This window comes from Centrocercus urophasianus, unplaced genomic scaffold (assembly GCF_019232065.1).
Source record: "Centrocercus urophasianus isolate 14NV4802_14NV808 unplaced genomic scaffold, USGS_Curo_1.0 seq_11, whole genome shotgun sequence".
NCBI classification, from domain to species: Eukaryota; Metazoa; Chordata; class Aves; order Galliformes; family Phasianidae; genus Centrocercus; species Centrocercus urophasianus.
Genome location: NW_024884253.1, coordinates 1,489,540 through 1,511,683, shown reverse-complemented (window position 1 = coordinate 1,511,683; position 22,144 = coordinate 1,489,540). Strand labels below are relative to the sequence as shown.

Below are 22,144 nucleotides of genomic sequence, written 5' to 3'. Positions count from 1 at the left end.
TTTTGTACAGCTCTACTCTATGTGCAAGTAAGAGCTTTCCAATCAGATATTAGCATTCAGTGTCTTCTCTGTCATTCCTACAGCACGCTGCAATACATCTTCATCAGGTTCTTGCTTCAGCTCACCATGATGGGGTATGGCTCATTTTGGGGACAGCTTCCAGGCACAGTCTCTCAGCTGACTCTTACAGACCACTGCTGTGCCAAGTCCAGATACTGCCAGAAATCACATGCACTAAAAGAAAAAAAACATGCACATAATCCACCTCTTTTCTAAAAATGGTCACAAACAGGTAGGTGGATGGCTGGACTTGATGATCATAGAGGTCTTTTCAACCTTAATGATCCTATGATTCTAACACTGAACAAGATGCAATATACACTGTATTTTAGTCGACGTGTGACTATGTCAGAGCCAAAGCAAGGTGATTCTAGTCCACAACATTCCTGATTCACCAAGAAGGTGCAGAACCTTGGAACCCAAACTTAGAAGGTAGTAAGTGTAACACAGCATCAAATTGCCCCATTTGCTTCATATTAAATAGACAGGACAGAGGTGCTCATGCTGAAAAAATTCTCAGCAATTCATGCAATCTGTATTGAATTGCTAGGTTTGCACAAACTCTGTAATACAGTATTGTGTATCTGGGAGAAACAGAGACAAGGCACGCTCAGCACCTGCCTCCATAGCACCCTACTGCTGGAAAATTAAGAGAAAAGAATCTTGGTTTAATGGAGTGTTATTCTGATTCAGTATAGCACAGAAAGAGATGGATTTGCATCATTTAGTTTTTAACCCTCCAGTAGATTAAATTTAAAAAAAAAAAAAACCAACACAAACATAACAAGATACAACAGCAATTATGAAGAGGGTGGCCAGAAATTGGTGCTACATTTATCACGGGAAGCTGGTTGGGGAGTTCCCCTGAACCAGCTCATACCATTGATGAAGGCATTTCTTTGCATCAGCCTGCTGCAATACACAGATAAACCACAGCTGCACTGCATGCATAAATTGCGCTTAGATACATAAATCTTAACAAAGTGGCTTCTTATTTTGAGGCAAAACCAGAAAGAATTGTAAGTTGCATTAAAGATTTGCTTTTCCACCCTCTTCTCAATCGTCTGGAAGATCAATTGAAGTGATTTTGCATGAAACAGGCGAAGACGAGCGCTTTCCAAAATAAATAAATAAATAAATACCTTTTAATGATTTCCATAGGAGATGAGCATAGCTGTTTAAGGATTCACAAAGCAAAAACGAAGAAAAGGCTTAACCATCCATCTCAGAAGAAACAAAACACTTTTCTGAAGCCTTCCATCACTTGCAAAGTTTTGAGTGCTCAAATACAAATATTAGAAACACGCCACAACAAGCTGAATTGTTTCCCTTCAACACAAGAATACTGTGAATCCCTCCTCTGCATACACACATTTGCTGTCTCCACTGCTCTTCTATTTGCAAAGATTTGAAAAAGAAACTACGAGAAGATCTGTGGTGATTTTAATACATTCCTTCCCTTCTGAAAAATTCTTGCTCATCTGGGTACCAGGAATCACACAGTCCTGCAACACCGTGAAACCATGGAACACGAGCATAAGACCTCTGCATGCTGACCATCAATGTGACTCACAGGAATAAATCTTGGCACTGCAAGGGCATCTTTGAGTTCAACTGGTTCCCTATTTCCCAAGCTTAATGGACAATGGAAGGAAGGGTTGAAGGATCACCCCACCAAGCAACCTGAAGACCTACTTTCTGCTTCCTAACACTGCTCCATATGACTCCTTGCAAAGCATTCTCATCAGAAACACTTCACAGGATCACAGAACTGTCCGAATTGGAAGGAATCCTTAAAGACCATTTACACTAACTCTCCTGCAGTGAACAAGGACATCTACAGCTACACCAGGGTGCTCATAGTCCCATTCAACTGACCTTGAACATCTCCAGGGATGGAGCATTCACAACCTCTCTGGGCAACTTGTTCCAGGGCCTCATACCCTCACTGTGAAAGACATTTTATGTATATCCAGTCTAAATCTCTCCTTTTTTCATTTGAAACCGTATCCCCTTGTCCTATCACAACAGACTCTGCTAAAGAACCTGCCCCTTTCTTACAGCCTCACTTTAGATACTGAAAGGCCACTCTCAGATCTCCCTGGAACCTTCTTTTCTCCAGGCTGAAAAGCTCCAGCTCTCTCAGCCTGTCCTTGAAGGGGAGGTGACCCATCCCTTCGATCATTTCTGTAGCCCTCCTCTGGACATGCTTCAAAGAGTCCATGTCTCTCCTGTACTGAGGGCTCCACTTCCGGATGCAGTACTGCAGGTGAGATAGCAGCAAAGCATTATACCATCATGCCATGATCAATACAGAGGACCTCTCCAAGACCAAGTAATTGGACAGCAGTTTTGAGGAATTCTCTCTCCTTATTCCCAGAGTGGAGTGCTTGAGTATTCTTCCACTTTACTCTGGCAATGTCAAGTCATCAGGCTGATTTCCAGCAATGCGCTCTGAAAAGGAAATCTCAGCACTAGGCTAAGCTGTGAAAGAGTACAATAATCTTCATCACACCAAAGTGCAGGACAGCTGGCAGGAAAGAGAAACCACTACTCTACTCAGTTGAAACAGGAAAAAATATCCTGCAGTATTAAAAATAAAATAAAACAGAACACAAATTTAAAAGCTACAAGGCGAGTAATTCATTTGGGCAACACACATTGCCAATATTCTGTGTGAATTGTTTAAGTTGAAGGTTCACAGTTTAATCAGAACCACTGGGAAAAAAAATAAACAGAAATGCTAAGGTCAGAAGCACACAGTTTATCCTGAGTAAACAAAATAGGTTTCTCAGTCAAGGGACTTCCATTTGAAATTAAAAAAAATATATGCTGCAGTTTGTCCACTGTCCAGTAAGGGGAGTTGGTGCCTAGAGCTTCAAGTCAACCGCGCATATGCAGTTTTGGGTGGAGAAAATGCAAATAAACTATTCTGAAGCACTGACATTTAGACCATGCTGTTAGTTGCCAGAAGATGAGAGAGGCAGATAGACATATGCAGAAAACCCACTAAACCAAAGGGCTGGAAAAGGGAAAGGAACCAAGAGAAAATGCAGTAGAAGAAAGGCATGATTTTTCTTGGGAATGGGTCTTTATCTCCCTGTGAGGCTTTACGGAGAGAATATGAAGGTCATCCATTCGGAAGCAGAAAGGCAAAGGGCAAATGATATCCTAAGCTCCATCTTGATTTGGTAAGAAGAGAGAAATCTCAGTGTGTTTCTGAATATGATACTCTTGTGGTAGCACTGAATCACAGAATGGATGAGGCTGGAAGGGATAGCTTGGGATCATCTAAGTCCAATTCCTCCAGCAGCCTCGAGGGGACATGGAGGAGGGTATCACACATCTTGGGGAAGACAGTGGAGGAGCAGCAGCAAGAGGTAATCAGACTACTCACCAAGTCCCATTGCTAGAAACATAAATAGAGAAAAATAATACAAAAAGCAGCACTCAAACCCTCTTGCAAGGAGTGGGATTTAATAATATCATATGGTATCTAAAAGAAAATGTCAGCAGTAGGAACTCATTAAGCATTGTATGGGGAAAAGCAGCAAAAATCAGTACAGCATCTACACCCATGCTGAGCTCACCAAGGGAAACCAGGCCGCCACTGGCTACAGCATTGCAGAGAGGAGCCCTCAATGCTTATGTTCCTTTTTGCAGTTAATCTCATTAACCTTGTATTCACTCTATTGTTGGTGATTACTCAGGACACTAATAGGCATACTTTTCCATACTGTTTACTCAACATTACAAAGCTGTATATGAAATGGGGCTGGAACAAGCCAATTCTCCCCATGCTACGGAAAACAGAAGTAAAGAAAGAAAATCCTTGTTACAGAGATTTGTTGCAAAGATCATGATTTCCAGAGGAAGAATTAAGTGCAAATTATCCAAGTGATTCAGAAAAAAAAAAATCTATAAAACCCTTCTTTATATTTTCCCTCATTTCTGAACTGTTTTATGGAGGAGGAATTGACACACACACTAAAAACTCCCAAGAAAAGATTGATGCCCTACTATTAAGCTAGAGTAGGTGAAATAACTGTTCTAGCCATGATACAAATTACCACAATGGTATTCCAGGTGGGAAAAACAGATGTAGTTTAAGGAAACTACTTCTGCTGCTAAAAACTCTAAAGGTTTTACAAATACAGCCTGTTACGTCCTGAAAAATGAAACTCTCACTGCCCATCTGTTCCTAGCAGTGAGCATCTATTAGCACTCACTTTGGCCAGAAAGCCAACTCAAAGTCAGCGAATGCGTGATGAGTGCCATCCCAGAGCTTAATGAAGCAGCCAAGTCAGACATGATCAGCCAAGAAGGAAGGGAAGCTGGATGGAGTTTTTTTTTTCTCTCCAATATCAACAAATCGAATCAGTGAACTTATTCCAGAAGCATAAGATGCCATCCAGAAGCAAACACATCCTGAGCCCACTACTCTAACCCATTCCAAAGTCTGGGTCAACAAAATACAGCACCACTGCCAATGAGTTCAGGAGATATAGAGGAAAGCAACCAAACCAAACCACCTGAAACAGCAAGGGTTGTCACTCAAAGAAAACAACAGATAACTCACCCACACTTCTATTCCCTCGCGATGTGGAGCCACTGGTTTGGCACAAGGCAGCAGAGGCACAACAGACCAAAAGCTTGTTGTCTCAGTGGCTTCTCTGTGTAGGGAAAAAGGAAGAAGTGAAAATGAGAAGGAAAAACACATACGGGCTTCTATCTGCTCCATTTCCCCCAGTATGAAGTCAAGTATTCCCAAGACCAAGGGTATTAGCTACATCTTTAGATTCAAACTCTGCTTCAGGGCTTTCACAGCCCCTGAATTTGTTAAAGAACAACAACAAAAACTTCTGAAAGATTACATTTTGGTTTGCACAATCTTTCTGACAACAATGTAGCATGAATATTAAAAAAAAAGAAAAAGAAAAAAAGGGGGAAAGAAAACCACTCTTCCACCTGGGTTTCAGAATGCCATGATGTCCAGCGAGAAACAGCTGGAAACATTCTGCAATTTGTGACTTCAGATAATCATAGAATCATTGAGACTGGAAAAGGCCTTTAACAATACCTAGTCCAACCATTAACACATCACCACCATACCCACTAAAGCACGTTTCACAAATAATGTTGTTTCCCTGCTAATGTTGTTTCCTTATGAGGTATGAGATCACACCTCATATTCTATCTTCAGCTGTTAAACAGGATGCATGGGCATTTTACCTATATTTTACATTACAAAAAGAAAAGGCCATGCAACTAATGAGACTGCTGAACTGCCATCCCAGCTGGGACAACCAGCAGGACCCAGCAGTAGAAGAGGTCTCAGCACTGAGGAACAAAATTCACGCCAAGACAGGGGAACAGAAAGCTGTACAGAGGTCTAATGCATGCCAGATAATCTGGTTATAAAGCAGAATACTGAAAAATCATTTATAAGCAGCCACTTCAGAGGAAAAATTATTACTTTTGGGGAGATTACGCATGTAAGAGTCTAGGTGCACACCCACGTGCACAGAGCAAAGGCAGGGGTAATGCAGCCACATAAACAAATACACAGCTGGTATTTTAGAACAGCATCCATAAAGATCTAATTGCTCTCCTAATTGCTATAGTGCCTTTTTTTTGTCTCAAATTCAAATGGAATTTAACACGTTTCAATGAAATTTCTTATGCTTAAAGAAAAAAAAAAAAAAAAAAAGCTTCATGCACCCTGCAGAGTGTTTTGTCCTTACTGGTTCACAGAATCATAGGATATCCCTAGTTTGAAGGGACCTACATAATCGAGCCTGGCTCCACACATGTCCACCCGAAGTTCAGACCATATGTTGGACGGAAAAATGACTCATTGAACAGTGAAACACAAAAGAAATATGAAGACAGTGTACGACCAGGGGAATACTTCTAAATAGATGAAACTACACTACAAACTATTTCAGAAGTGATGGGTTTGGGCAACTCAGGTAAAAGCACTTTTATTCTATGTGAACTTAAACACACAGAAATATTATTCCCTCTCCTCTAGGTCTCTAGGTAAACTGGCTTAACTGCTGGTAAGTGGCTGGTTGGTTAGTTTGGAATGTAGGACTGGTTAGAAGGCTGTAGGACTCAGCCTTCAGACTCATCAGAGCCTTATAATTCCTCCTTGTTACAGGATGGTACAGGATGGTGGAGAATGTCAAATCACATGGGGGTGTCACAAACAGCAGCAGAGGATACTGAAGGAGCTCCCTGCCTTGAGATTCCTTATACTCTTAGAAGAGTCACACAGTTACTGTTTCCTATTCTTTGACAAACTACTTCAAGTCCCTTAAAAGCCAACAGAAGACGCTCCGATGCATTATTATGTAAGTTAAAATACAGTACCTTGAGCCAGCTCTTGAAGACAGAGTATATAAGTAAGGCCTTCACAAACTTTGGTAGTTGCTCAGCAACACCTTGTCATGCTACATCATACAATAACATCTTGTTATTTCCCTGGCTAAAAGTCAAAAAACATCTTTCGAAGAGAATAAGTGATGAAACTCCCAGATCCAGCTATCTCAGGAATAACCCACACCTCTATTCAGGGAACCTTCCAAGCAGCAAGACATGCTGCAATTTCTCAAGGATGCCAAGTCTTCATTCTTTGTAATTACTGTATCGTGACACAGGAGAGGCTGTGGATGCCCCATCCTTGGAGATGTTCAAGGCCAAGACAGACAGAGCCTCTGGATCTGTACATCTAGTACTTGACTTAGTGGTTGGCAGCCCTGCCCACAGTAGGGAGCTGGAACTGAATCATCTTGAGGTCCCTTCCAACCCAAGCCATTCTACAATTCTATGAAGAACAGCTTCATTGATATGTCAGATTCCTTTGCATAAATTCATCTTCCCCTGTAACATATCTGAGAAACCATCAGTATGAGGTACCAATGCCTCACTTCTTCGTATCTTCCATATGCTACAACGCTCCTATAATTCATAAAAAGAGCCAAACCGATCAAGTTATAGACAGCAACGCTGGCAGCTGCAGTTATCTATTTTAATCTGATCAATTACTTCTTCCTTTTTATAAAATACTTTAACATTCATACGATTTTACTGCAACTTGAAGTAAGGAAAATTGTCAGAAATCTTCCCTCTAGCAACTCTGCATGGAGCAATCCTGTTCTGCATGAAGACACCATTTTTTGTCCTGCACTGAAAAGTCAGGATGTTCTCAGCTCCTAACATCAGATTTCATCACCTTCACATAGCACAGAGTCAAGCTTTGTTTACTGGTTTTATTTACAGAAGCAATTCAAAATTTTCATAGAACCACAGAACATCCAGAATTGGAGGGAACCCCCATGGATCATTAAGTCCAAATTCTAACTCCATACAGAACCACCCAAATCTCAAAGCCCGTATCTGAGAGCATTCTCTGGGCTGAGCAATCCAAGGGACCTCAGTCACACTTCATATGTCTTGCTCTCCAGACCCTTAACCATCTTCATAGCCCTCCACTGGATGCTCTCCAATAGTTTTACGTCTTTCTTACATTGTGGCACCCAAAACTGTACACATTTTAACTGTCCAGAAAAAGCAAAGCCACGCAACATCCCATCCTCTCAAAGAGTGATTCAAGTTCCTCCGTGCAGAAAACTAGCCTGTTATCCTTGGTGGCCCAGTTTTACACAACTATCAACATTATACCCATTTCTTGGAGTTGCCTTGGGCAGACAGCCAAAGAATGAAAACTAAGACTGAAATTATCAGTATGCACTACATCATCTATGTGGTTTCTCTGCTGAATATTGATCCATCTTCTCCTTACCTCATCTTCCCACCTTTCCATCCTACATATCCCACATATCTGTCCTCCCCTCTGACTACTGTCATAGAATCACCAAATTGGAAAGGACTCTCATAGGTCATATAGTTCAGCTCCCCTGCAGTGAACAGGGATACCTACAGCTACATCAGGTTACTCAGAGCCTGGTCCAGCCTGACTTTGGATGTCTGCAAGGACAGGGCATCCATCATCTCTCTGGGCAACCCGTTCCACTGCCTTTTGTTAGAAGTTTGCTCCTTGGAGTTTTCATGCTGGGCTAGGCACTGCAGACAAACACAAGAGGGACACAGGCTTTGGTTGGCATCAGGAGGAACAACACTTTTGTATGGAGAAATTACCAACAACTCTGCCTACCTAAGGGTTTTTTAAGCCATCATGTATATAACTCACATGATGTTAGTGTAGGAATATCATGGTAAAGAACTGTAATGTAAGGGGTGGGTTTTTCCTGTTTCTATGGTTATAAGCAATTTTAATGACCAACCTAAATAAAAAACCTGGAAAAGAGAGAAAGTAGGAAGGAGTGAGGTAGGCGTATAATTTTGATTGACAAGGCAAAGCATAACTAGTTAAGACCTGTCAAATGTCTGCTTAAGATCACAAATCCTCAGCACATTGTATGGCAGACAGAATTAGCCTAAATGCACAGCTTTACAAAAATGTTTCCTACCCAGCAAGATCACAGTTCATGATTTCAGTTTCCCCTCACTGAGCATCTGATACAATCAATACTAAGGAAGTCAGAGGACAAAAAAAAAAAAAAAAAAAAAAAAAAACCATACCATTTTCACCATTTGTAAGATTTTCAAGTGCTACCATACTATGACAGCCTAACTTTTCCTGGCCAAAAAAAAAAATAACATAGAATCACAGAATGGCTTAGGTTGGAGGGGAACTTAAAGATCATCTAAAGACGGAGTTAAATCCAGCTGGTGACTGACCACAGTTGGTGTTCCCAGGGGTCAGTAGTGGGGCCTGACCCGTTCAATATCTTCATTGATGATCTGGATGAGGACGGAGTGTACTTTCAATAAGTTTACAGATGACACCAAGTCGGCAGGAAGGATTGATCTGCCTGATGGTAGGAGGGCCCTACAGAGGGATATGGACAGGTTGGATCAATGAGCTTAGGCCAATGGGATGAAGTTCAACAAGACCAAGTGCCAAGTCCTTCACTTTGGCCACAACAACCCCAGGCAACGCAACTATTGGAGCAGTGGCTCGAAGTCTATGCAAACAGATCTGGAGGTGTTATATGATGGCTGGCTGACCATGAGCCAGCAGTGTGCCCAGGTGGCCAAGGCCAATTGCAACTTGGCTTGTATCAGAAGTAGTGACGCCAGTAAGAACAAAAGAACGAGATTTGAGGAAAAGTAAGGGCAGCCCTACAAATGTTCTCTGGTTATGTATCAAGAGGAAAGAGCAACGGGCAATAAACAGACATGGAATATTCCAAAGTCAGAAGTCATGAATGATCGTAGAATGAAACTGGGTATAAGGCAGCACATGAAAGGCTCTTGAAGATGAATCCAGTTCATATTTAATGATACTAAGATGCAACAAAGGACTGACACAAAGACAACACAAGACACCCATGAGCAAAGCTAGAAATGTATTTTGTCTTTTACTTGCCCATCACCTTTGAGATGCAAGCAGGACACAGTGATCTTCAGAGTTATATATTCATTAGAGCATTTACAGATCACTACTTTTTAAGTTTCTATGTTTTCTTGTAATGTCTTAGAACACCCTGCTATCTTATCAAATGCTGTTTCATTTTTAAAAAGGGGAAAAATAAGCAAATAGGATGGGGTTATGAAGAAGGGAAGTCAACAGCTCCTGAGATGCCTGCCAACAGGAACAGCACTTAAACCATGAAGTTCTGGCAGAGAACACCCTCAAAATTTGATATTTAAAACTCTTACGGTGTTGGAATATATAATTAAAGTAAAAGGACACAAGTGAACTATGAGATGATCAACAAAAACTTGTATCAAAGTCAAGAGAACATTCCCATAAAGTCTCAGCCACCTGGTTCTTTCATGGTACATGACAGAAAAAAGAAATCTACTTATATTTCCACTGAAGTTCATCTCTCTTTAGGATCTACAACACACAGATTTGTACAATTTCAGACAGCTTATAACTGAAACACACCATAAAGAAATTGCCTTGTTTACTGCCTTGCTTCCAATCCTAGAGAAAATGTATTTATTGTGATACAAGTCAATGACCAACAACACCCAGTCTTCACAACAGAAGAACCATCGAATCATAAAGATTGGAAAAAATACCTATGATCATTCTAGTCCAATCATCACTATGCCCACTAAACCATGTCCTGCAGAGCCACATCTATGCATATCTAGGCACTCCACTGCTTCCCTCAGCATCCTGTTCCAATGCCTCACCACTCTTCCAGAGAAGAAAGAATCCCAGTTCCCTCAGCCACTTCTCATACAACTGAACACAGTACTCGAGGTGTGGCCCCACCAGAGCCAAGTACGTAGGGATAATCAATTCCCCGCTCCTGCTGGCATCACTACTTCTGATACAAGACAGGATGCCATTGGTCTTCTTGGCCACCTGGGCACACTGCTGGTTCATGATCGGCCAGCCATCATCTAACACCCTCAGATTCTTCTGCATAGACTATTTTTTCCAGCCACACTGCCCCAAGCTGGCAGCACTGCATGGGTTTGTTGTAGCCAAATTTCAGGACCCAGCACTTGGTCTTGCTCTATCTCATAAAATTAACCTCAGCCCCTTGATCCAGCCTGTCCAAACATCTCTGCAGGGCCTTCCTTCTCTCATGCAGATCAACACTCATTCCCAGCTTGGTGTCACCTGCAAGCTTACTGAGGCTGCACTCAATTCCTCAAATATCTACAAATTAGCATTCCTGGAGAACCACAGTAACTGGAATAAACAGAGGGCTCAAATTCTTTTTCTGACTCATCATCTTAGTAGGACAGGTCTACTGAACTGTCCCTTACAACTTTCAGCAAGGGAATAAACTAAACCTGCGTGAAATTCATACATTATTTATACCCTAAGCAAGCACAGTACCATCCACATATTGATTCACATCCTGATAGCAGTATCTATATAGTCATACAAAACTCAACAGAATTAGACACTAATTAATCAATTTCAACTGAAAATTCTAGCTGAACTCTCCAGAAAACAACTAAGACCTCTCAAACATTAACTTCCATGTGCTATACAAGGTGGAAAACCAAGCTCCAGTTCACAGCCTCCCAGCACTTTGCTGGACATGTTGGCTTCACTCAAGTATGACCATACATCCCATCAAATCATCACGGGCTGCAAGTCCAACACACACCTAAGGACACACTACTGAAGTCACAGAGAAATCACATGCAAGGGAAAAAAAAGGATGCAGATGCAATTCTCCTAACCAATGGGTGTGGGCACTGTGACGCTCCACAGGCAAAAATATTTTGTCAGCTGTCCAAGAAAAATATAACAAATTGAACCCATAAACAGCGCACAAACTGTCGGAGTTCAGGAAGCATTTCAATAACACTCCCAGACACAGGGTTTGAATTTTTGGCGCTCATCTATAGAGTCAGGAGTTGGACTCCCTGATCTCTGTAGGTCCCTTCCAACTTGGGATACTCCATGCATTTTTGGCTACTGGTTCCAATGCATGGAATAGTTGCCCTTGACCTCATCCCTCACCACTCTGTCCACACATTCACACTGTATGTGCATTACCTACCTCCAACACCACACAGCTGCTCACCTATGTATATAGCTGAGTTGGTTGAAATACAACCGAAGAAAAATAAGAACTGGCACCTGACTTGTGATGAGCTTGGGCAGTCATGGATTGAGAAACACAAAACCACTGTTTTAAAACCCTTAGTTTGCAGACATTACAGTTTCCTTTCCAGTAGCGTCACCATGAACACAGTAATCGGGAAGATAAAACAAAAATATATATATTTTACCCAATATTCCTCACTGAGAGGTTTCACACAGTCAATCTATCTATCAAAGTTAAAGACAGAAGTCAAAGCAGCACTTAAGCAGTTGGTTTAAGCTAATTTACTATTAGATAATACCTATAAATTTCACAATCCAACTCTGCAGCCACTGGAGCCAATTCTTCCCTGGAGAGCACCCAGGAATCACAAGCAAATGAAACACAACTGAATTTACTGCTCCTGCAACCTTGGAAATTCAAGTTACAGAGGTGACGTTACATTTTGTTTCACCAGCACTGATCTATTACCTTTTTAAAGGTGCACACGTTTCACTCTGTTGGCTTCCAACACTGAATTCCTGGCCTTACTAAGATTCAGAATAAATGAGAGGAGTATGCCCTCTGGGTGAAATCCCTAGCTGCAATCTGTATTCAAAACACACTGCTCCAGAGCTCTGTGTGCATTGCCAAACTCGCCTTGAGGTTTGCTCTTGAGATGGCAATTTGCATATCAACATTTTGCTGCAAAGATTACCCAATGTCCCTGCTATTATTTTAATACTCAGCTGTAGGCGGACCCTCAAGGAGTGCACAGAAGCACACACTAAAAATACCCGCCTTCCCCACCAGCTCCACACATGACCACAGCTAACACTGGCTCAGATGCAAAGCAAGAGCAATGGTATCCCTCCACCTTTTGAGGATATGCTTGGAAGAACCAACGTGCTCAATAAAATCTGCTGAAAACCAGAAAGCACCTCTGGAAGGAGGATGAATGCACCCGGCAGCTGGAGGAGGAGGACTGCAGGTGGAGTTGGTTTTGCAACAACAGAGAGCAGAAGATACTTATCTGAGCACAGGACATACTTGGAAAAACAAATTGAGAGGTAATAAAGGAAAGCAGGCAAGGGAGGCATCACTGGGGATGTGAATTTAAGATGACTCTGAAGAGCGGAAAGTCGTGTGCAGAATACAAGCAGTGCTGGTTGAACGTGAGCACTGCCTGATTCATGCCCCAAAAGGGAGCTCCTGGTCCCTGCTGGCAGCACTGCACTGATGAAAGCAGGCAAAAAAACAACAGTTGAAGGTTTTTCTATGCCCTCCTCCTGCTTGCCCAGCAAAGCCCAGGCTCAGAGGTAGTAATTATTTTTGGCAAGGCATAAACAGGTCCAGGCAATGAAACCGAACAACAGAGTTATTTACGAGATGCACATCAGAGCCCAGCTACCAAATGAGCAAGTCCAAGGTCACCCCCGTCTGTTTACAAGAGCAACTTTGCAAACTGGTGTGAAGACAAAATAACCAGCATCAGACAGACCAGGAAGGCAAGGAATGGAAAGGCACACAATGTAACGCCAGAAAACCTCGCCTCACTCAACCACATGGGCTCTAAGATGAGGTTCACCAAGCCCTTAAATGACAGTGAAGATCATCTGCCTTTGGACCACATGAGCAATGAAAGAAGGACAGAACCTGAAGGAGAAGGAGATATCAGAGCGACTCCATTTGCATGTAAAATAAGGATCAAACACATCCTTCACCTCATCCTGAAAGCTACCAACTATTTCCAAGGAGTCAATTACCATCTCAACCCATCAAACACCAGAGGTTTCAAGAAGAAACTTGCTTTCAAAAACCATGGCTTTATACTCACGTTCACTCTTCTGCCAGCAGAGAAAAGCAGCAAAACCTGAGCTCTCACACTCACAGGCAAGTTGCATCCCAAGAAGTCAGCATGTCAAGTCAGAAATTAACCACCAGGGAAAAGGCAAAAGTTCCTTTAGTCTTACATGGGCAACAGGAATGGAAGAAGTCAAGAAGTGCAAGGAAACAGGAGTCAAGTGAGTCAAGAAGAGGCTGCTTTCTGCATTCCATCCTGGAGACATTCAAGGTCAGGCTGCATGGGGCTCTGAGTATCCTTATCTAGCTGTCCATGTCCATCTCATGGCAGGGGAGTTGGACCAGATAATCTTTAAAGATCTCTTCCAACACGAGCAGCTTTGTTTCCAAACCTAGGATTATACTATATTCTTATCAAAAAAAGGGGACCAACACAACTGGACCATGAGACAAGTGCAAGCCTGTAACCTGGGAGCCCAAGAGATACCTCTATACACAAAAGGAAACAAGCATGCACAAAGGAGGACAAATACATATGTCAGAATAATAAGCTAAGCAAAGAAGTGAAAAAAGAAACAACTCTCCACACACATAGAGGAGTATCTTTATAATTACACTGCCAGTATTACCATGAGGTGAAAAAAAAAAACTGAAATCTTTTCCATTGCTCGATGTTTGATGCAAAGGAGAATAAATCCATCCACTCAAAGCTGTAGCAATGATAATCAGGGAGATATTACACTATCTATAAAGGGACTGTCAATCTGCTTTTTTGGATTCAATAGTGCATCTGTCACAGCATCCCACTTTACCGTAATCTCACAGCACTGTTTACACCACTCACTAAGATGCATTTCCAAGGGGACCAGTTTTGGCACTTTGCTAAGATAGAAAGCCATTAAATTTTTAGAAAAATGACCCGTATCTAAGAAACTTTCCTGCTGTGTGTGTGTGGTCAATGCTTAAAATGTCTTTCCAAAGTGCACAGTTGCTCTCTAAAGCAAATATGTCCAAAAGCTTAGGACAGCATTTCCAGGACTTTGACGCCCACATTTGGTCACCTACTTGCATGTTCAGGCACTTGCAAGGAAGATGAAGGTCCATAACACTGAGAAACTGAGCCACTAATCTGCTGTGGCTCCAACACAACTTTAAGTTCTACAGTTGTTTCCATCTTTTCCTAACTGACCATTAGTAAGAATGGTCTTAGTAAAAGAATGTAATCTTTTTCTGTAGCTAGATATCCAAATAGCTTGACAACCTGTATGAGACTGTACCTAAGAGGATGGTGAGCATTAAGAAATTGGGCACACATCCCTTGATCAAAGGTAGGCTTATTCAATATGGGCTGATCTTGACTGCACCAATCCACTGACCAGACTAATAGCACAGTGCTCCATTCCCAAGCAAAAAAAAAAAAACAAAAAACCTGATACAGTATATTTACATATGAGAAACATATATATTATTTAATTATCACAGAATCACTGAGGTTGGAAAAGACCTCTAAGACCATCTAATCCAACCTACCACCAATACTGCCCTAAGTACTACATCTACCCTCTACTTAAACACCCCCAGGGATGGTGACTCCACCACCAACTTGGGCAAACTGTTATATAACAGTTCATATAATATTATACGTACTTATACATACTTAATTTCTCCAATTCATTCTCTAAACATCTGCTCCTGTCAGTGCCTGCAGCAGGATGTTTGATGGGACTGATGTTGGGGTCTCATCACCAACAACAGGCAGGTAAGAGATCTTCTGGCAATATATCAAACAGACAGAAGACATCAAAACATTTGGGAAAGATGAATTGCACATCCAGCTCTTTAGTGGTACGGTGAAACGTGTATAAATCAGGTATTTTAAAAGTTGAGAGGGTCTGAGGAGAGTCTAGGAAGCATACAGTGTCACAAGGGAACATGAATCAATTGCTTTACGGTGAATAGAAAGGCAAAGCTGCATAAAAGATTAGCTCTTACTTCATTAGGCTTTGGAGTAAGAAACTCTTCACTGCGAAGATGGTGAGATGCTGGAACAGGCTACCCAGAGAAGCCTAGGATGCTCCAACCTGGAGGTGCTCAAGGACAGGTTGGATGAGGCTTTGGCCACCTGGTGTAGTGGGAAATGTCCTTCCCCATAACAGGGAATTGGAACAAGACTATGCTTAAGGTCTCTTCCAATCCAACCCATTCTATGACTCCATGAACAGCTGAAGATATCCAGGTTCCAACAGAAGGATGCAGCAAGATGGAAGATGTGAAAAGAAATAAAAATTTAAACACATACCTAGATAAATCTACACCTTAATGCATAGCACTGCTCTCATACAATAACATGGGTATTTTCTTTTGCCACCTGGGAATATAAAGCACAATTCAGAGTTAATTTCAGGCTATTATAGCAATTAACGTATTTTTCTTTAATGGTTTCTCATTAATAAAGATCCACTGCAAAAAGGTCATTTCACATGGTCTCTAAGCCAGCCCATAATGGTCTGAAACTCTCATCTCAGCACACAAGACAGACAGAAGCAAGGCAGGAGTCAATCTCTTTTTCCTCCTCACTCACAAGGAAATGGCCTCAAGTTACATCAGGGGAGGCTTAGATTGGATATCAGGAAGAATTTCTTCATGACGAGGGCTGCCAAGCACTGGGGCAGAGTGGCCAGTAAAATGGTGCAGTCCCCATCCGTAGGGGTATTTAAGGGATGCGTGGATGTAGCACTGACATGGTTTAGTAATAGGACTTGTTAGATCAGGTTGATGGTTGGACTTAATCTTGAAGGTCTTGCCCAGTTCAGATGATTCTCTATTTGTAAATCAATGGAGGGATATAAAAGATTCCCATTGCCCATCTAGCAATGTAAGCAAACAGTCAGCGTTACTCCCTCTCAACAAATCGAATCCACACTTCGGGAATGGCATGCCCCAAGAGAAACAACACTAAAACTACACAAACTCAACAGCTGACTGCAGGCCCCAGTGCCAGGCAGATGGAAGTGCAATAAATAGCAAATGAAGAAAATCAACCACGTACAACAATTCAGCATAGCTCCTGCAGCCTCATCTCACCTTCCCATCGCCAAGCTGATGCACAGCAGTGTTTCTCTTGTCAAAGAAGTTAGAAAAATACAGAGCATAACAAAACCTCCAAGATGGGATAAGGAGAGCCATGTTTGGTGGGTAGAGATGCTGCAAAGCATTTGGTAATAATTCAGCTTCAATGGACTTGCAGTTATCTACAGTTAGCTGTGGCCACCGCTCATATTGATGAAAAAAAAGTCCTCTTTTTTTGCTGCTGATGTGTTTTCTGAACAAATTATACACACTGAAAATTTCAGTGCTGGTTATCTGCTGACTACACTCAAGGAGGGAATCTGGATGTTATGTGGCATTCTGTGAATAACACCAGGGAGGGAAAATTGCTCACTCACACTGAAAATGCTTCATTTAAAAAAAAAAAAAAAGAAAGAAAAAGAAAAAAAAACACCACCTCTATCATCTCCAACCTCTAGCAATGGCACTCGCAACAGCTTTCCTACATACCAACACTTTCCCCCCCCATGAAAGTCTCAGATGATGCTTTGTACCCAACAGCCATCAAACTCTGCCCACATTTTCCCTCCTGCAAGTTTTACCCATATCTGAAGCTACCACTGCACTGCTTGCAATGCTAGTGAGACAGTACGTTGTCTTCTACAAACAGACACAAAAAACTGCATTTTCTCCCAATTTGAAGGCACATGAGCACCAACGAATGCTAACTGTGGTAACAGTCATGAGTTGTCACATGTGAGTGGTAAATAAAAAGGCTTTTCTGGAAGGAAAAAAAAAAAAGGAAAAAAGGAAAAAAATAGCATTCATGGCTTTATATATACACTCTACCACACAGCTCCTCAGCAAGTTGCTCAAATGTTTTCTTTCCAAAGCATCTATTAAAAGGTTGGCAGTTCCCTCGTATCATACCTGAGACTCATCTCACATGGCAAACAGAAGTCTATGTGAAATGGATTAGCCCAGACAGTTTCCTTTAAAATGTAAGATAAAGGGCTAGAAGTTCTTCACAACCTTTTGCTTGCCAGCATTTGCAAGACAAGCAGCAAAATATACCAGGATTCCTAAGCACGGCATGTGCTTCCAACCAGAGCTGTAGCATTCATTTCATACGTAGTTTTATGGGCACTCAACTTCAAGCAACAGGCATGAGCATCCTTCATCTCTGTAACGTTGCTTTGTCAGCATCAATCCAAGCATGTAACCAGGCTTGGGGTAAATGCATGAGCCTAAAAGTAGGCTGCAAAAAAGCAGCAGTTTGAAGGGCTGGGGATGCTGCTGGAGGAGAAGCACTGCAATCCTATGCGAGCAAGCATCAGAGCTTAAATACACTGTGCTTTGTGCAGTGCTTTGTTTTGTGAATTACGCTCACGTTTAAATATCTGGAAGAAATTTGAGTGCCACCAGAGTCAGACTCATCTGCTCTGCAAGACACCACAGACCACATGGAAGGACTCAGTCCTCTGTTCATCTATAGGTCATATCCGTCCATCCATAGCACCCATTCAAGCACAAGGTCTCAAGCACAACATCAGACATGGACACAGAAATCCCTGCTAGCAGCGTCATCCTGATGACTCCAACCCTATGCAAAACACATGCAAAGGCTCCTCCTGCCCTCAGGTGACACAGATTTACACCATTACTCATGCTGACAGCAACCCCAGAAGACATACCAAAAGCCAAGGAAAAGCCACCTGCCCAATCAATCTAGCTGCAGTATAGAAAGAAAGACAAAAGCAGCAAAAGTAAATTAGTTTTCTTGAAGTTCTTTCAATTTTCATAGAGCAGAATGCATTTATGGCACAGGCAGGGAATCAAAAGCCTTTATTTTTATCTTGATATTATTTACCCTTTCCCATTTTCTATTTAAATATCCCTGAACTCCCAGAAGAATCAGCAATTCAAAATACCATTTGATATATATTTATAAGCGAGGGGAAGCACAGACTCATTCATTTACAGCTTGCCTCCTCTTTTCCTTTTTTTTTTTTTTTTGTTCTGTTTTAATTAGATTTTAAGTGGTGTAACATCAATGTGCAAACTTCTGTAACATCAATGTGCAAACGCAAGAATGACTTCTTGCTCCAGAACAGGCATCACAGGGAATCATAGAATCATTAAGGTCAAAAAAGGCCACTAAAATCATCCAGTCCAACCATCAAACAACCCTACCATGCCACTAAACTATACCCCTCGGTGCCACATCTATACATTTCTTAAACACCTCCATGGATTGTAACTCCATCATCCATGGTTAGTGAGCATGGTGGTGATGGGTTGATGGTTAGACTGGATGATTTTAGTGGTCTTTTCCAACCTTAATGATTCTGTGAGTCTGTATAGCCCTGTATCATTCACACACTCCGCTTTCCACCCACGAATCTGGGCCACGAGCCAAGGACAGCACACAAATTTTGCTCTCAGCATCATTTGCAATCCTCCGAGCAAAGTAAAGGCCAACACTAGGAAGGTGCCAAACACACAAATTTCTAACGTTAATCCTCAGGGCATCTCTGCAGTCACAAAACAAGGTGCTTCAGCAACTTATCCAAGACGATGATGTCCAAACCTCCATGGTCCAGTGTATCCACCACCCTTCATCAGGAACACGGGAGGCTCAGGCTCGGTATAAGGAAAAAGAAATTCACCAGAGGCGGTGGTGGTGGGCATGGAACATGCTCCCCAAAGCACTGGATACAGTCCAAGAGCATTTGGACAACCCTCTCAGACACAGGGTTTGAATTTTGAGTGGTCCTCTTTGGAACCAGGAATTGAGCTCAGTGATTCTTGTGGGTCTCTTCCAATTTGGGATATTCTATATTTATATGATTATACAATACTATAAAATGCAAGGCAAAGGCTCCATGACCAAAAAGTTTCTCCAAGCTCATTTTAGACACAAGTCAAGAGAAAGCAGGCAGGGAGATGTAACTGAGAAGCCAGGATTATAGAGGATGCACAATTACATTTACACTTGAGCTCAGTGTCTCCCACATCCTATTAAGCCACATTAGTGGCATCTGTGCTTTTCATTTTCACTTGCATCAACAGACACAAGCAGAACAGCAAGGGAGTGAGCAGTGGATATTATTTCCTGCTTGCTTGATGTCTGGAGAAAGCGAACCAGTGCGTCATCAGCACCCTGGGAATAGCCAGAGACCAACCTAGAGATGAGTGGAAGGAGTTCTTTTCACACTAAGAGTGGTGAGTCACTGGACCAGGTTGCCCAGAGAAGTGGTGGATGGCCCATGCCTGGAGACATTCAGGGTCAGGCTGGACAGAGCTCTGAGCAACCTGATGTAGCTGCAGGTGTACCTGTTCCCATTGCAGGGAAGAGATGACTTTCAGGGGTCCCTTCCAACTCAAACAATTCTATGATTCTGTTGGATGAATAAAGGAGACCATGCAACACCAATACCCCAACTCTATGCAACCCTACATTTCTACCCAACTTGATAAGCAAAATCTTGGGACTCCAATCCCACAGTGCACACGCGCCATCTCTGAGTTTGCAAACAAGGGGGTACTTGTATGGGAGCACAGAATACATGAGGACACGGCCTAAGCTGCAAATGTCACAATGCATTTAAAAAATAAACAGACCAAGCTTTCTCAGTGTACATTCCATGCATTTGAGGCACAAGAAAAACACAATTCCAGGTTGCAAAGCCTTCTGCTTTTTTGATATGCACACAAAGACACTGAAACACAGTTTCCCAAACGCTGTCCCATGTAGCTAGGACTAAACTTATCTTCATACAGTTTAAAGTACAAAGAGCAACAAAAAAGGTTCAGTTGGCCAAGGACTACTGCAAAAGCGGTACTTTCTCTGCTCAATGAGATGATTATTCTTCTTCCTGCATTTTCCCAAAAAAACATTTGTTTACAAGTCTGAGAATGACATTTCCATCCTAGCAGCTGATTCACAGCCACATGGGCTAAGAAAACAAAGAACACCCATGCCCAGAGGCTTCCTAAGATGCACTGGGTTTGCACGTGCCTTGGAGCCTAGTACCAGCTGAACCCGCTGCTGCCACTGAAGCATTCATGTCCCTCTTGGCATATATCCCTAAGCAAGGCCAGTCTTGTCCTCAAGTTGCTCAGAAGTGCAGAAACCCTATGCAAGACCAACATGTCTCTAGTATGCATGTGCACACCCTGTGGAAGGTCAGCTCTTTTCCTGGAGCTTGCAAACATACAAACTCCATGCTACACATCCTGCTTTGCATATGCATGCCCCATGAAAGGCCAGTCCTCCCCTCCCAGGTTGCAAACACAAGCATAAACCCTGTGCCTGGCCAGTAAGTCTCTACTTTGCACATGCATGCCGTGTGCAAGGCATGCCCTGTGCAAGACAGGGCTGTACAAGGCCCCATGCAAGCCTCCAGTGCAATGCCAGCCATGCTCTCTTCTTGCTAACACCCAAAATCCAGGCCATAAATGCTACTTTGTATATGCATGCCCCTGTGAAAAGCAAGTCTCAGACCTTATTTTCAACATGCAAACCCCACAGCTCCTCCCAGCTCACAAGCACTATAAATGTAAACTGTGTGCAAAGCCAGTAAGTCTCTAGCTTGCACGTGCAAACCTTCTGCAAGGCCAGCCCTGCTCCAACGATGCAAACACACCAACTCTGCACAACAGGCCACACTTTGCACATGCACACCCTCACCCATACAAGGCCATTCCTCCTCCTAGCTTGCAAACGCTAACATAAATCCTGCGCACAGCCAATAGGTCTCTAGCTTGCACATGCACGCCCCGTGCAAGGCCAGCCCCGCTCCCAGCTTGCAAACACACAAACGCTTCACAACAGAACCTGCTTTGCACACGCACGCCCCGTGCAGCAACAACCAGAAACCCTGCCGTGCACGTGGAAAAGCAAGCCAGAGACCTCACCTTGTGCATGCACGCTCCATGCAACGCTGGCTTTACTCCCAGGCTACAAACACACTCCCAAACCCCGTGCAAGGCCAACAACAGCCTATAATTACACATGCACTCCGCGTGCAAGGCCAGCCCCGCTCTCAAAAACACACCCCTGTGCAACGTGTGTCCCCACGCTGCACATCCCCATCCCGGCACGTCCTTACGTTATCCCCCCCGCATCCCCCGCCGCCATCCCGGGGTCGCGCACACCCCCGGGGTGGGGAGGGGGCGGGGACAGCCCCGCTGCCGCGCGTGCCCCTCACCTGCCGCCGCGCGCCCGCGCCGTGCCGCCGGCACCCAAACATCACGTGATCGCGGGGCGCGGGGCCCCTCCCTGACCACGTGCTCGCCTCCGCCCACCGGAGTCCGCCACCGGCCCTCCCATAGCCCCTCAGGTGCCGCAGAGGACTGCAACTCCCAGCGGGCAAAGCGAGGCGGCGCCACGCCTCCTTCCCCCTGAGCGGCCAATCAGAACGGAGCGTGGCAGGCATTTCTCGCTGTCCCGCCCACCTTCCCTCGGTGTCTCCCACCCTCTCTCCCCTCAGCGGGTTTTGCATCAGAGCGCTGCGCTTGCAGCCTGCGCGCTATCCGAGCTATGAGCTGGCTTCGTTCTGTCACCGTCCTCTTCCACATTCTCCCAGCGTCCCTCCCGCGACTAAACAGGGCTTCCCCTGCAGCCTCCCGTCCTG

General features: G+C 43.3%; 1 protein-coding gene across 8 annotated transcripts in view; it reads right to left on the bottom strand.

Annotated features, from left to right (window-relative positions):
• Positions 1 to 21,766, bottom strand: part of TSNARE1 (t-SNARE domain containing 1) — a 461,403-nt gene extending 439,637 nt beyond the window's left edge. For 5 of the 8 annotated variants that reach the window (XM_042836494.1, XM_042836540.1, XM_042836525.1 and 2 more), the window contains exons 1-2: positions 21,719 to 21,766; positions 4,640 to 4,733 (exon numbers count right to left, since the gene is read on the bottom strand). The gene's annotated coding sequence lies outside the window, so the exon portion shown is untranslated. Of the gene's footprint in view, positions 1 to 125; positions 235 to 4,639; positions 4,734 to 15,756; positions 15,820 to 21,425; positions 21,523 to 21,718 lie in introns of those variants that run through there. The other 3 variants (XM_042836518.1, XM_042836504.1, XM_042836512.1) reach the window with 3 other exon arrangements.
• Between the last annotated feature and the right edge of the window lie 378 nt (positions 21,767 to 22,144).